The 13,640-nt window shown below is 42.7% G+C and overlaps 1 protein-coding gene across 2 annotated transcripts in view; it reads left to right on the top strand.

The window, feature by feature from the left end:
- The first annotated feature begins 8,520 nt into the window (after nucleotides 1-8,520).
- KATNBL1 (katanin regulatory subunit B1 like 1) overlaps nucleotides 8,521-13,640 on the top strand; it is an 82,337-nt gene continuing 77,217 nt past the window's right edge. The window contains exon 1 of one of the 2 annotated variants that reach the window (XM_022587555.2): nucleotides 8,521-8,702. The gene's annotated coding sequence lies outside the window, so the exon portion shown is untranslated. Of the gene's footprint in view, nucleotides 8,703-8,966 lie in introns of those variants that run through there. The other variant, XM_089907404.1, reaches the window with a different exon arrangement.

Raw genomic sequence — 13,640 nt, 5'->3', positions numbered from 1 at the left:
GTCTGTTTGCATTTTCAAACCTCTTTAGTGAAAAAAAAAAAATTTTTTTTTTTTTTTTAGTAAGATCCTACCTTGCTAGCTCTTGGGTATCTGCACCATTTCTATGCAGATTACAGATTTTCCAATTTCTGGTTCATGGCTCTGCAGTGTCATGAAATGCTCCTGTCAGCAGTGACATGAACTAATATGGTGCTGGGAAAAGATGTTGGTTAGTAATACCATTCTTCATTAGCAATTACCTTTTTTTAATTTCAGGAAGACTGTTGTGCAATTCACATTTTACCTGCAGTTCACAGGTTCCCATTATAGCACTTCCCTCCAGCACTTGCTTAGGAAGCTGGGAGGATTGCCATTCCCACAGATCCCATTGAAAGCTAAGAATGACAACCATAGCATAAGTCATAATGATACATCACTGATAGCCTAACATGTTTCTTCAAACTTGGTTACTCTGGATTCATGCTAGTGATTAATTTCAGCTGTCTTGGAGGTGGTCTAAACTGTCTCTACACCAAGGATCTGAATGACTAATCCAGGTCCTTTGTGGCATTTTTTCTTATGTGCTAATTTTAAAAAGCCTCGATTGGTTCCGTTATAAAGCATTGTTTTATAGCCTGAGTTTTTTATAAGGAGGATTGTCCTCGCAGAATTCATATGTTGAAGCCCTAACCCGCAATGTATTTGGAGATGGGGCCTCTGGGGGATAATTAGGGTTAGATGAGGTCATGAAGGTAGGGCTCTCATACTGGGATTGGTGTCCTTATAAGAAGAGACACAAGAGAACTTGCTGTGTCACTCTGCCATGTGAGGACACAATGAGAAGGTGGCTGTCTACAGCCAGAAAGAGAGGTCTCACCAGGAGCTGAATCAGGCAGCACCTTGATCTTGGACCTCCCAGTCTCCAGAACTGTGAAAAACTAAATTTCTGTTGTTAAAGCCACTCAGGCTGTGGTATTTTGTTATGGTAGCCCAAGCAGACTAATAAAAGGATGAAGTGGGATTCAGAAGAATTGAAGGAGAACAGTAAGTACCTTCTGTGTTTAGTGAAGTGCTTTTGAAAGATAGTCATCCGTTAAAACATAAAATAAATGTAGGATTGTTTAATTTGTAGAAGTTTATTACATAAGTGGAAACATATTAAACACTGTGCACTGACTTGTATTTTCACTTAATCCATCTTGGATGTCTTCCATGTCTGTCACTCAGAACTACCTCATTCTTTTTAAAGGCTACAGAGTATACATGGCATGGATGTACGATAACTTAGTTAACCAGTCCCTAATTGATGGGCATTTAGGTTGTTCCCATTTGTCACTGTTACAAAAAAAATGTTACTATGAACGTCCCTGGGTAATTTGTCAGCACAGTTCTGTAGGAGAGTCATACAATTAAGGTTGCTTACCACAGAGGTTATACAGTTACAATATTAATAAATTAAAATAGGCCCTCCAAAATGTGCTAATTTACACTTTTAAGAGGTTGTGGACTAAATTATTTTTAGTCTTATAGTGAGTTATATAGTGTCCCCCCAAAATTCACAGCCACCTGGAACCTCAGGATGTGACCTTAATTGGAAATAGGAACTTTGCAGGTGTAGTTAGTTTAGATGAGGTCATATTGGATTAGGGTGGGTTCTAAATGCAATAACTGATATGCTTATCAGAGGAGAGGGCACACAGATAGATACATGGGGTAAAAGTCCATGTGACAATGGAGGCAGATTGGAGTACTGCAGCTACAAGATGACGATTGCCAGAGCCACCAGAAGCTAGGAAGAGGCAAGGAAAGAAAGATTCTTGCCTAGAACGTGCAGAAAGATCATGGCCCTGCCAACACCTTGGTTTTGGTTTTCCAGCCTCTAGAACTGTGAGAGACTGTATTTCTGTTGTTTTAAGCCACCCAGTTTCTGGTACTTTGTTACTATGGTCCTAGGAAACTAATACAAGTTTCCTTCTGAAAGAGGAAATCATTCAAATGAATTAGGCTAACCAGGGTTAGCTTAAGTGGGAAATAATAGCAAATACTAAAATAATATTGCCAAGGCTGCCAAATCAAATCCTAAACTTTAAAACATTTGCACAATTTTAATTTCCTAATTGCTGTAAATTAGTAAAGTGATTTTAAAAATTTATTTTATTTATTTTTGGCTGCATTGGGTCTTCATTGCTGCATGCGGGCTTTTCTCTAGATGCAGCTAGTGGTGGCTACTCTTCGTTGTGGTGCACGGGCTTCTTGCTGTGGCTTCTCGTTGCAGAGCATGGGCTTTAGGTGCACGGGCTTCGGTAGTTGTGGCACACGGGTTCAGTAGTTGTGGCTCATGGGCTCTAGAGTGCAGGCTTAGTAGTTGTGGTGCATGGGCTTAGTTGCTCCACGCGCGGCATGTGGGATCTTCCCAGACCAGGGCTGGAACCCGTATCCCCTGCATTGGCAGGTGGATTCTTAACCACTGCGCCACCAGGGAAGCCCAGTAAAGTGATTTTTTAAAATTATTTTAATTAAAAAAGACATTTATTAGATAAAATGAAAAAATACAAATAAGTAAAAAAGAGAATTAACGAATCCTACCATGCAAAAAAGTGATAATAATAATTTTCATGGACATTTTGATTTAGACTCTCCCAGATTTTTTGATTTATATTTTGACTTATTTAACATATGTTTTATAACATGCTCTTCCATGAAGGGCCATATTTTTATTTTTGTAAAAGGCAAAGGAAAAAGTCCGGCTGAATCTTTCAGTTTTCAAAAAAACTCTGATACTTCTGCCAGATGTTCAGTTTCTGTTGCTTTCATCCAGCTCCGGCCACGGAGCATTTAGGTTGTTCCTCGAGGTTCATCGAGGCACCACCACGATGCCGCTCACCAATTTCCGCAGTCCTCCCCAACCAGCCTACAACTGGAGCCACACCCCATTTCCCAGGACTGGAACTAGTCCTGCTACCCTTTGTAGATCAGATTATTTCTGTAGAATATGTGTGCTCTCGCCTTTAAAGGATTCAGAGTTTAGGTAAGTTTGGGCAGCACTGCTCTATCTTTCTATTTGTGTTTATTTATTTATTTACTTACCTACCTACCTCACCACGCAGCTTGCGGGATCTTAGTTCCCCCCACCAGGGGTTGAACCCGAGCACTCGGCAGTGAAAGCGTGGAGTCCTAACCACTGACCACCAGGGAATTCCCTTTCTTTTAGAGATTCACAATTAATGTTAGTATTTTAAAGACTGAGAAATGCTACAGTAAAGAAATATTTGTTTTATCCATCAGTTACTGAACTTCTTTGGCCAAGGAAGCCTTTTTTTCTTCTCCCTTTTCCCCTCTCTTTTCAATGTATCAACATCTTGCAGAACGGGTGTTCTGAAGAACACAGCTAATTTTGGATAGCCAGTTTAGGGTCAGACTCAATTTTGTTACTGCCAGAGTACTTTGACCGTGTGTCCGGCTCCAAGAAATGGACTTCAGTCTTATTGATCTTCCTGTAGCTCCAGTCTCTTGAGGCTGTAGACCTCCTTTGCCCTTTCAAGCCCCCTTCCCAAGGACATTATCCTGCTTCTGATGCTTGTTGTCCTGCCCATTTCATTTCCTTCCTGCCTGCACCCTGCCCTTGAACTCCTCTCTGCTATGCCTATTTGTTATGAGGGCCCCGGAGTATCAAACCCTCAAGCAACTGCATGACTGGACTTGTTTTGTGAAAGGTCATAACTTTCAGATACCCTATACTGATTACCAGGCTGTCGGCACCACAGCGAGTCTGTCTCCGCAGCATTGGCCCCCCTCCTGGAACTGGTCTAGTTCCAAGACTGCTTTTCCAAGGCAGCAGTCAACCAAATTGTGTTCTTCTCTATCTTAGAAAAATCACTGGACAGGTAAAGTTGGGGGTGGGGAATATTTTGCAGAGAGAGAGCCACAATCAGTGTGCTATATACTATTAGAGTGTTTTACATAGGTTACCCTGTTTCCCAACATCCCCTAAGAGAAGAGTTATCCTCCCTCTGCAGTTAAGGTAAAGATGGTGTAGAAGGGCCCAAAGGCAGTGATCAAGGCTTCTGATAGAGATGAGCCTTGCTCCAAAGCTAGTGTTCTTTCTGCTCTAACATGCTGCCCCCTACCGTCTTCCAGGTGAAAGTGTATGTAATTGCAGGAAATCTACTTGGGGAAGGAGGGAAACGGTCTCTTTGGCTTCACATTTGAAAATCTATAAGAAATACCATCACCCGCTTTCCAGCTGTCGAAGTGCCACAGAGCTGCATCCAAAACAAACTGTTTTTAACAGGAGGATCCCCTACCATTCAACAGTCCCCCCCCAGCCCCCCACCCTCCACCTGCCAAACAAAATCTAGGAAGCTGCTGCTGCTTCTGCCACCAAGGCATCTGTACCGTGGTGGTATTTGAAACGACCATGAATCTTGCAAACGGGGAGTGAGCTTTGCTCCTTTCCACTGCTACCGCCTTATCTGAAACTTTCCCTACTGCCATCCTTTCCTTCCACAGTCTGCACAGGAAGGTGGGGAAGGGAGGAGCAGAATAAAAGGGATTGACTTCTCACTTTGACTGCCAAAGTCAGCTGGAATTTTCCAAGGGCTCTGAGGCTGAGCAGTAGATGTAGTTAGCTATGGAATGGATGAGCTATTGTGTTTTATGTCTCTTCACGCTCGGTCCTCTACCAGGCCTGGCATCAGTCTGAGGGGATGAGAATGGCATCACCACAGTAAATGCTCTGGCTTCCTGAACCTCCGGCCCAAAGGACAACATTTTCATACCTAAGGCTCATGGGCTCCCTCCCTCCCACTAGTCATCTTGCATCCTGATGATAGATTAATCCTTCTAAAGTACTGATTTAATTCTCATTTCCCCGCTCAATGCCTATGCCTTGTTGTTTTGTGTCTTAAAGTTTCAACTGCCATTTATATTATTATGTGCATTTATAGTGATTGGCATTTCAATTAATATTATATGGATTGATCTATGTAATATATCATAAAAATGCAGTTTACAAAGTTGTAAGGATATGATCTCATTTCTTAAATGTAGGTACATTTGCATAGTAAAATATCTGAAAAAACATGTTCAAGTGGAGACAGTGCTTGTCTGTGAGTAATAGACTTTTAATGGTTTCTAGTAGTTTTTTTCCTTCCCAAACACATTTGCTTGATTATTCCAGATCTTCACAACTGTCAGGTGACAGTCTTTCCTCCTGCTACTCCCCAGAGCTCTCCCCACCCCATTCAAACCGCGATAGATGGCGGTCCTGGAATTTATTTTGTACTTCCCCTGTCTGTCTGGAACACCCTGCCTGTCAAAATCCTGTCCAGCTTGTCAGGCCCGACTGCAGCCTTCCTGCATGATCCCTTCCCTGACTCTCCACTCAGAAGCATACATACAACTTTGCATGTAAGTTCTTTTCTCACATGGGTGTTTATAGTCAGGGTTATTCTACACACCATCTCTGATGTCCATACCCCTGTGAGAGGGGGATGTAGGGCAGAAAGGCTAATTCAGCTGCCTGTTCACTCAGATGGAAGGAATATCTAAGGCAGTCAGAAGGAAGCAATGAGGGAATGGCTAGAGGGGTGCACTCCCTTGGAGACTGTCCACTGTGAGCGCTGGCGGGGAACCACCTTTCTGTGAAGGGCTGGTGGTGCAGGGACAATAAAAATATGTATGGAATGCACTCTTTTTTAATCCCTTAATAACAACAAAAAAAATTTGATTGCGCTCCAAGGGGAAAAAAAATTCAACTTTATTGACTGAAAAATATCAATGAAGACAACTGACCTGCATTTCATCACTAAAATGGTATATATTTCAAAAATAGCAATATGAAGGCAAATTTCTTTATTTTCACCTTAAGTTATGTTGACATTTGGCAGTCTCATGAGAACGATGGGCCAGAGATCTGTAAACCCCAGAACTAGAGTCTGAAGATGAACCTGCCTGAGACTCTTGCCCTAAGAAGCTCTAGAAATGAGAACATCAAGGTTCTCCTCTGGCCTTCAGACAACCTGGGACCTTGTTTGAGCTGAGATCCTTCTATGTTAACACAGCAGATTCCCTGAGTCCTAGGACTCTGTTACTTGTCTTACCTCATCACCCAGCCTTCCTTGAGGGTAAGAACTGTTCCTTACACTCTTCACCCCCTTCTGGTGAGGGCCCAGCACAGTGCCTTTTGTATAGCGGGTCATCGAGAAATTCCCGTTTGTGACAATGGTGATGAAGAAATAGTTGGAGAGAATGTGACTTCACCCATGTGTGTGGAATTTTATTTTCTTTAAGACAGCACACCCACCTAGTGGGAGTTATACTCCGGGAGTGTCCTATGCCGCACACCAGTGGAGCCCAGGGCTTCTGCTCCCTTCACCACTCACCCTGCTGGGCTCGCTCAGCAGTCCCCTCTGTTGACAGGTGTGGCCCCACACAGCGGCGTGTGCCTGCCTGTGCTTGGTACAATCTGAGAAGCTCGCAAAGGCATTGCTTATGCAAAACATATCCTAAAAATATTTCTCCCGGGCTTCCCTGGCGGCGCAGTGGTTGAGAGTGCGCCTGCCGATGCAGGGGACACCGGTTCGTACCCCGGTCCGGGAAGATCCCACATGCCGCGGAGCGGCTGGGCCCGTGAGCCGTGGCCGCTGAGCCTGCGCGTCCGGAGCCTGTGCTCCACAACGGGAGAGGCCACAACAGTGAGAGGCCCACATACCGCAAAAAAAAAAAAAAAAATTTCTCCCATCAATCTAAAGTAGTGCCTGAAATTTTCACCATTACTTAATTTTTTTGTATTAAGTAAGGAAGGACCTTGTTACTAGAGGGGAAAAATACATTGTTATTATTACCTAATGATATTTTAGCTCTGATTAGTTTATCTGCCAGGCCTCCCATTGCTCTGAACTCCCACAGCCTCTAGGATATACCTTTTATCATTGCATTCACCACAACGTATTGGAATGATCTCTTTCCCTGTTTGTCTAAGCCACTGTGAGCTTCCCCAGGCTATCTCCTGGTACAATGTCAGCCTGGCACATGATGGGCCCGCAAAAATATCGTTAAACCCAACTTAGGTAGCCCTGGGGAGTTCTGAACAGAGAGCCTAAAGCAGTGAGTCCAGGGATGTGGAGTCTTGCAGTGAGCAACTGTTACACCAAATGCACTACTTGATAGGCTTCTGCAAGGGATGAGAGGCCCACCAGAGACAAACTTGCTCCTGTCACAATTTGGTTAACGTTGACCAGTAGCTTACCTGTGAAGATGGGTAGACTCTGTCTCCACTAAGATGAAGAGAATTACCCTCAGTAATTAAAAGCATGTCAGGGACAGATCCAACCCTAACCTCATCCTCTAGTGTTCACCATCCCAAAGAAACTGAGCCTGCTTCCTGGGGACAGGGTCCACATCATGCGTATTTCTTGTGTTTTTTTTTTTTTTTTTTTTTTTTTTTGCGGTACGCGGGCCTCTCACTGTTGTGGCCTCTCCTGTTGCGGAGCGCAGGCTCCGGACGCCCAGGCTCAGCGGCCATGGCTCACGGGCCTAGCCGCTCCGCGGCATGTGGGATCTTCCCGGACTGGGGCTCGAACCCGTGTCCCCTGCATTGGCAGGCGGACTCCCAACCACTGCGCCACCAGGGAAGCCCTCTTGTGTTCTTAACAGTCCAGAACAGAGTCTGGCAAATATCAGGAACTAACAAATAAGAGCTAACAATTATATAGTGCTTACCATGTGCCAGATACATTCCTCTAAGAATTTTATATGTGTTAACTCATGTAATCCTCATAACGATGAGTCAGATACCATTAACATCCCCATTTTACACATGGGGAAACCAAAGCTCACAGGAGTTTATATAACTTCCCCGAGGTCGCAGAGCTCCAGTCTACCCTTTTAAATATTTTGCCTTAGTGCACTTAAATAGGAGTGAATGAATAAGTCTCTCCCTGCACCATATTTTTTTAAAATAAATTTATTTATTTATTTGGCTGTGTTGGGTCTTCGTTGCAGCCCAGGGCTCTTCTCTCTAGTTGCAGTGCCCGGGCTTCTCATTTCGGTGGCTTCTCTTGTTGCGGAGCACGGGCTCTAGGTGAGTGGGCTTCAGTAGTTGTGGCACACAGGCTCAGTAGTTGTGGCTCGCGGGCTCTAGAGCGCAGGCTCAGTAGTTATGGTGCATGGGCTTAGTTGCTCCGCAGCATGTGGGATCTTCCTAGACCAGGGGTCAAACCCGTGTCCCCTGCCTTGGCAGGCAGATTCCTAACCACTGCGCCACCAGGGAAGTCCCATCCCTGCACCATATTTTTATAGCAGATTATAGCAGATATAGCACCTCCTGGTGCAACACTTAAAGCACGGTTTCACTCACTAGACTGTGACTAGCGCAGGGTCATTCTTTGACTCTTATCCACCCTCAGTTCCCCGAGCGGTATTACTTGCCCCATCGTAGCAGGACTACCATACGTACCTGTGTCCGCCAGGGGGCACTGTGTCCGCACCACCTCCTCCTCCCGCTCCCTGCGCCCCTGCGCAACCTGAGAGGGGCGGAGGCAGTGTTGGGCGGAGCCTCCGAGACGCCCTAGTAGGAGCTATCCCGGCGGGCCGCGCGTGCGGCCGCGTTTGAATGGCTCAGAGTGGGCTCGGCCGGGGACCTGAGGGATAGTCTGGGCTACCGGGGCGCAGTCGGTCAGCGCCTGGGCTAGGCGGAGGCGCCGCGGTACCATGAGGCGCCGGTAAGTGACAACCGGGCCTGCGCCATCCTCCCGCCGGCGGTTGCCCTGCGGGGGCCAGGCTTCTCCTCGGGCCTGACCGCGCCCTGGGCCCACCTGCAGGCCCCGCGGCGGCCTCTGCTCGGCCCGGCCCGCGCAGGGCTGCAGGGGTCAGGGGTCGGGAGTCGGGGCGGCGGGGCCGCGGTCTCCCGTGGAGCTCCCTACCCGGCCGCGGCGAGGAGGGTCGGGGCGGCGGGCGCAGGAGCCCGCCCGGGTGGGCGCGAGGGGTCCGGGCCGGGAGAGGCGGGGACGGAACCTGCTGTCATTTATTTGCGGATGGAGCCGACTTGTGCATCCCAGTGAGCGGGGAAGGACGCCGGCGTCTGAGGCGCTCTGTTTGAGGACAGGTTTTCCCGAGAGCCGCCTAGGCCCGGCTGTGGTATTTCCTTATTTTCTGTCGGGTCCTTGCTTCCCTGACACATAACCTTTTGTTCAGCAGGACAAAAACTTGACATAACTGCATAAGAATTGCTGATTGCAACTTTAAAAACCTCATTGTATTTTCTGAAAAGTTGTTCTGTAACAGTACCTAGGCTTTTACCAAGGTCTTAAATGGGCTTAAATATGGAGAAAACAAAGAGTTGATTTGTTTCCTTGTGGCTTGTAAAATTCCTTGAAAACAGAGGTTTCTATGTCAGTTTTTTTGAGATTAAAAAAAAAAAAAAGAAGAGACTAACAGAATTTAGGTCTGTAATAATCACCAGTTTAGCACTGGCAAAGATTATGAGAAACTAGTCCACCTAATCGCTTAAATTTGTGTAGTTTGTCCTGTTGTGTTGTTTTTTAAACCAGCTTCAGACTTGAATCAGAACTTTATACGTTGAGGCTTTTACTTGGCTAATAACTAGCGTTGTAATCATAACATTGGTTAATATTTATTTTGTGCTTTCTATATGCCAAGCATTCTTTTGAGAGCTTTGCTTTGGGACAGATACTATTATTATCCCCATTTTGACAAAGAGGAAACTGAGGCACAGAGACGTTAAGTAACTTGTACACGGTTACACAGCTAGTATAATTGGGACCCAAGCAGGCTGGCTCCATGCTTTTAGCTATGCTGCTCTACTGCCTCATTTATATGTTGCTCTTTTTAGTTTACAAAGCAGTTTAATTTTATTTACTTCTCTCAACTGGGGAGATAATATACGTGTGAGGTGCATTCGTGTACATGCACACAGTACTAAATCGAGTTCTCTGCTCTTGTGGACGTAACTTTTGTGCATCGAGCAGCAAAATCCATTGGCTATTTTAAGATAAATAGAATTTATAAAGTTCATGTTTGTATTGTAGGTTATAGTTTTAATCCCTTTGTGTCATTTCCTAAAAGTGTAGAGAACAGTTTGAAACCTATGTAATTCCTTAAAATATACCATTATATATTAATGATTCTTTCTGAAAACTTACTGAGTGGTTACTCTGTACTTGGAATGATTAACTTAACTAATAACTCCATGACAAGAAATAGGATTCAAAAGCAATTAAGAAATCAGTTTACACTTATTTACAGCCGAGCATTTAAATTTTTAATTTCATTCATCAGTTATCAAGCAATGTTAGGCCCAATTGGTTATACAAAAGAAATGTGCCGGGGCAACAAACCTGAGGAAAGTTAGTTTAGTTTGGGATATAAAATTAACAACGATCACCACCACCACCACCAAAAAATTTAAAAAAAAAGAAAGATATATGAGATATTCTTTATTAGTGCAGTGGGTGTATGATGAACTGAACTGAGTAGATCAGTAATGCTTCTGCAAAGAACCCAAACTGAAGCATGGATGTAGGGCATTGAATAGAAGTGTGAATGGGGAATTTTAGTGAGGAAACAGTGTGTTCAAAGACTTGAAATTGGGAATGAAAATGATTTTTCTAGGGAACAGTAAGCCTGGTCTATTTGGAAAGTTCCTGTTGAGAAAAATAAGATTATGGCAGACTATGAGGAATGTTATATAAGACATATGTCAAAGAAGTTTAGGTTTGACATATATATAAAAAGAGATATGATTTTAGAAGTTTAAAAACTTTTAAATCGGTGATTCTCAGCTGCTGGCAGTTTTGCCCCTCAGGGGACATTTGGCAGTGTCACGCCTTGGGGGGTGGGGTGCTATTGGCATCTAGTGGATAGAGGCCAGGAATGCTGCTAAACATCCTGCAATGGGTCAGCCCCTCCATGAGAAATAATTACCCCAAATGTCAGTGGTGATGAGGTTGAGAAATCCTCTTTTAAGTTGTTTGCTGATATGGCCAGCTTCTGTTTCCATGTGCTGTAGACAAATATGAATGATGAATTTTCAGAGCATGAGTACAAGCAATATTAAAGTTAAGGAGAAGCTGCCTCAGAGACCTCAAGAAGGCAGCTATTGTTGGAGTCCTGGGGGAAAGAAGCTATAAGGAATTAGGATAGGAGCACTGAGAGTGAACAAGTCGTGGTAAAAATGAGACAACTATTTAAATAATATTTTTTCCAAGTTTGAAAATAATGCATGTTCATTGTAGGAAATGTAGGAAATGTAGAGAAAGTGTAAAAAGAGCAAAAGCCGCTTATAAAATCCCCCAAGCAGAAAGAACAACTGTTAACATTTTCATGTGGTGTTTCCTTTCAAATCTTTTTCTTTGTTGATACCTATTTTCCTTCATAAGACTAGGATTATACATTTTTCTCCTTGTGGCTTTGGTTTATTTTTGTTTTTTGACTCAGCATATCATGAGTATTTCCCATTCTTAGAAAAATGTTCTTTTTAATGGTCAGTCTTCTTTGTTTTTTGTGTGTGTTCTTTTCAAGTTGGGGATTTTGCTTTGTATTCAAAAGATACATTTTGAAGGAAGAAATATTAGAACATGATGACTGATTAACTATAGGAAACAGTAGGGGTAAAAGTGTATGGTATCTCCAAGGTTTTAAATCTAGGAAGCTAAAATAATGGTGCAGCTATTGAAATAAATTGGGATTCTCATAATACTTTTCATCTTAGGTATGGAAACTGCTGTTTACAGAGATACATAATGAGATTTTAATGAGGATCCGTGATGCCTATCAGCTTACATTTTTCCTAAAACCTCTATAATAATCTTCCTTTTCTTTTCTTTCTTTTTTTTTTTTTTAACTTTTTGTTTTTTGTACTAAGCTTATTTTTCAGTTCTTTCTTTGCAAGTCTTCCCCTTCTTGGAAAGGTTTTTTGAAATATGTTTTCTATTAGGATACTAAGTAAGGCTCAGGTTTGTTGGTCATGAATCTTTACTTTGAAAGATTAAATGACTAGTTCGAGTTTTTAAAATGTATAGATTGCTAAAGTTTATAAGCAAGAGGTGAGTATAACTCTTCCAGAGGAGGAGGAATTATCTTTAAAAGTGCTTGCCCACTATGGGATGCGTCATTACATCACATCAGTCTATATTACATTGCTATTTTATCAATCATTATACTTGTTGATCTCTATCAGTTAATTTGGTGCTTTGTGGAAAATGTATTTAGGAAAGTAAATTTAAAAAAACCTTAAAGCTAATACAAATGGTACTTTTACTGGGACTATACGCTTTTCAAATTGGATAGGAGATAATTTGACTTTTTTTTTCTACTGACTGTTTTAGTACTTCATGTTCATCCCCCACCCCCGGTATCTTCTCACTAATAGCTAATATCCATTAACTTTGGAGAAGTTTTGTAATTTCTTTGTTCTTGGGACATGATGAGGGTAGAGATGGAAGGAAAGGGTCTTCTGAAAGTTCCCCCCAATTTGCCTCCCCTATAATCACCTGTCTCTCCTTCAGTTTTACACACTGCCTAAAATTCCTGAACAAGTCACTCAGGAACCTACCACCTATGTATGAATCATGAATACCCATTCTGGCATCTCTTCTAACTAGTGTAATCTTAAAACAGGCAGCCTGGTTATATGGTAAAGGCTGTAACACTGGAAGTTACAGTTCTAAGCCTGGTTCTCCTATTAGTGGCTGAGTGTTATTGGGCAAATGCCTTAATCTTATCTGTAAATTGAAATTCTCTCCAAGGTCCTTTCCAAATCTTAAGAGTCTGTGAATCTGTGAAGTATTTGCTTTTGTAATTACCATGGGGAGACTATTAGTCTTTTACATTTCAGCATGAGTTAATCATAGATCATAAATGATTTCTTCCAAAGGCATTTGTAAAAGCTACTCCCATATCATAAGACTGGGGGAGGAATTTTAGAATGGAATTTAAATGGCACTAGAATACAAGCTCCAGGAAGGCAGGGAACTTTGTTTTGTTCACTTCTGTTTTCCCAGTGCCTAGAGTGGTAATTAGTATATAACATGTGTTAATATTTGTTGAATGAGTGAAGGAATGGGTTGTTTTTGAGGAAAGACAAGCTTGTTGGAGTACTGTACAGATCCTCTGGGTACCTTGAAAGAACTCAGAATACAAATCAACCAGATTACAACCCAATCATTCCTACAATATAAAAATACCTCCTAGTTGTTGTAAAGCATCCATTGTTCACTTGGCTGCTTTCAGAACTATTAAGTAATGATTGCCCTGACTGCCCTTCTTGCTCACAGAGTGCAGTTTTGTCCATCACCAGATCTTACTTTAGTGCCAGCCTGATTTTTCAATGTGCCTTTTACTCTTATTTGCAAAAATCTATGCTCTGCCTATTCCCTATACCACTTAATATTATCATTAATAGTATGTTTAGTGTTATCACAAAAATAAATCATATATATCGATTAAAAATTGGTCTTTCATCTATGGAGGATTCATGGTACAGCAGTTAGAAACTAGTACTCTTAGCCTTCCTATTCCAGTCATCCTAATTCTACAACTGCCATATAAAATATTCTTCAGGAATATTTTTAATCATATGATATACAAAGCTTCTAAGTAAGCCTGTTTTGTCTACAAACTAAAGTCCAAGATTCCAGACC

The sequence above is a fragment of the Delphinapterus leucas genome, chromosome 2, assembly GCF_059928025.1.
Source record: "Delphinapterus leucas isolate spDelLeu-1000000601 "Yukka" chromosome 2, BTC_Dleu_Yukka2, whole genome shotgun sequence".
Lineage (NCBI taxonomy): Eukaryota > Metazoa > Chordata > Mammalia > Artiodactyla > Monodontidae > Delphinapterus > Delphinapterus leucas.
The sequence above is the reverse complement of the archived record's forward strand: the minus strand, read 5'-3'. Positions and strand labels throughout refer to the sequence as shown.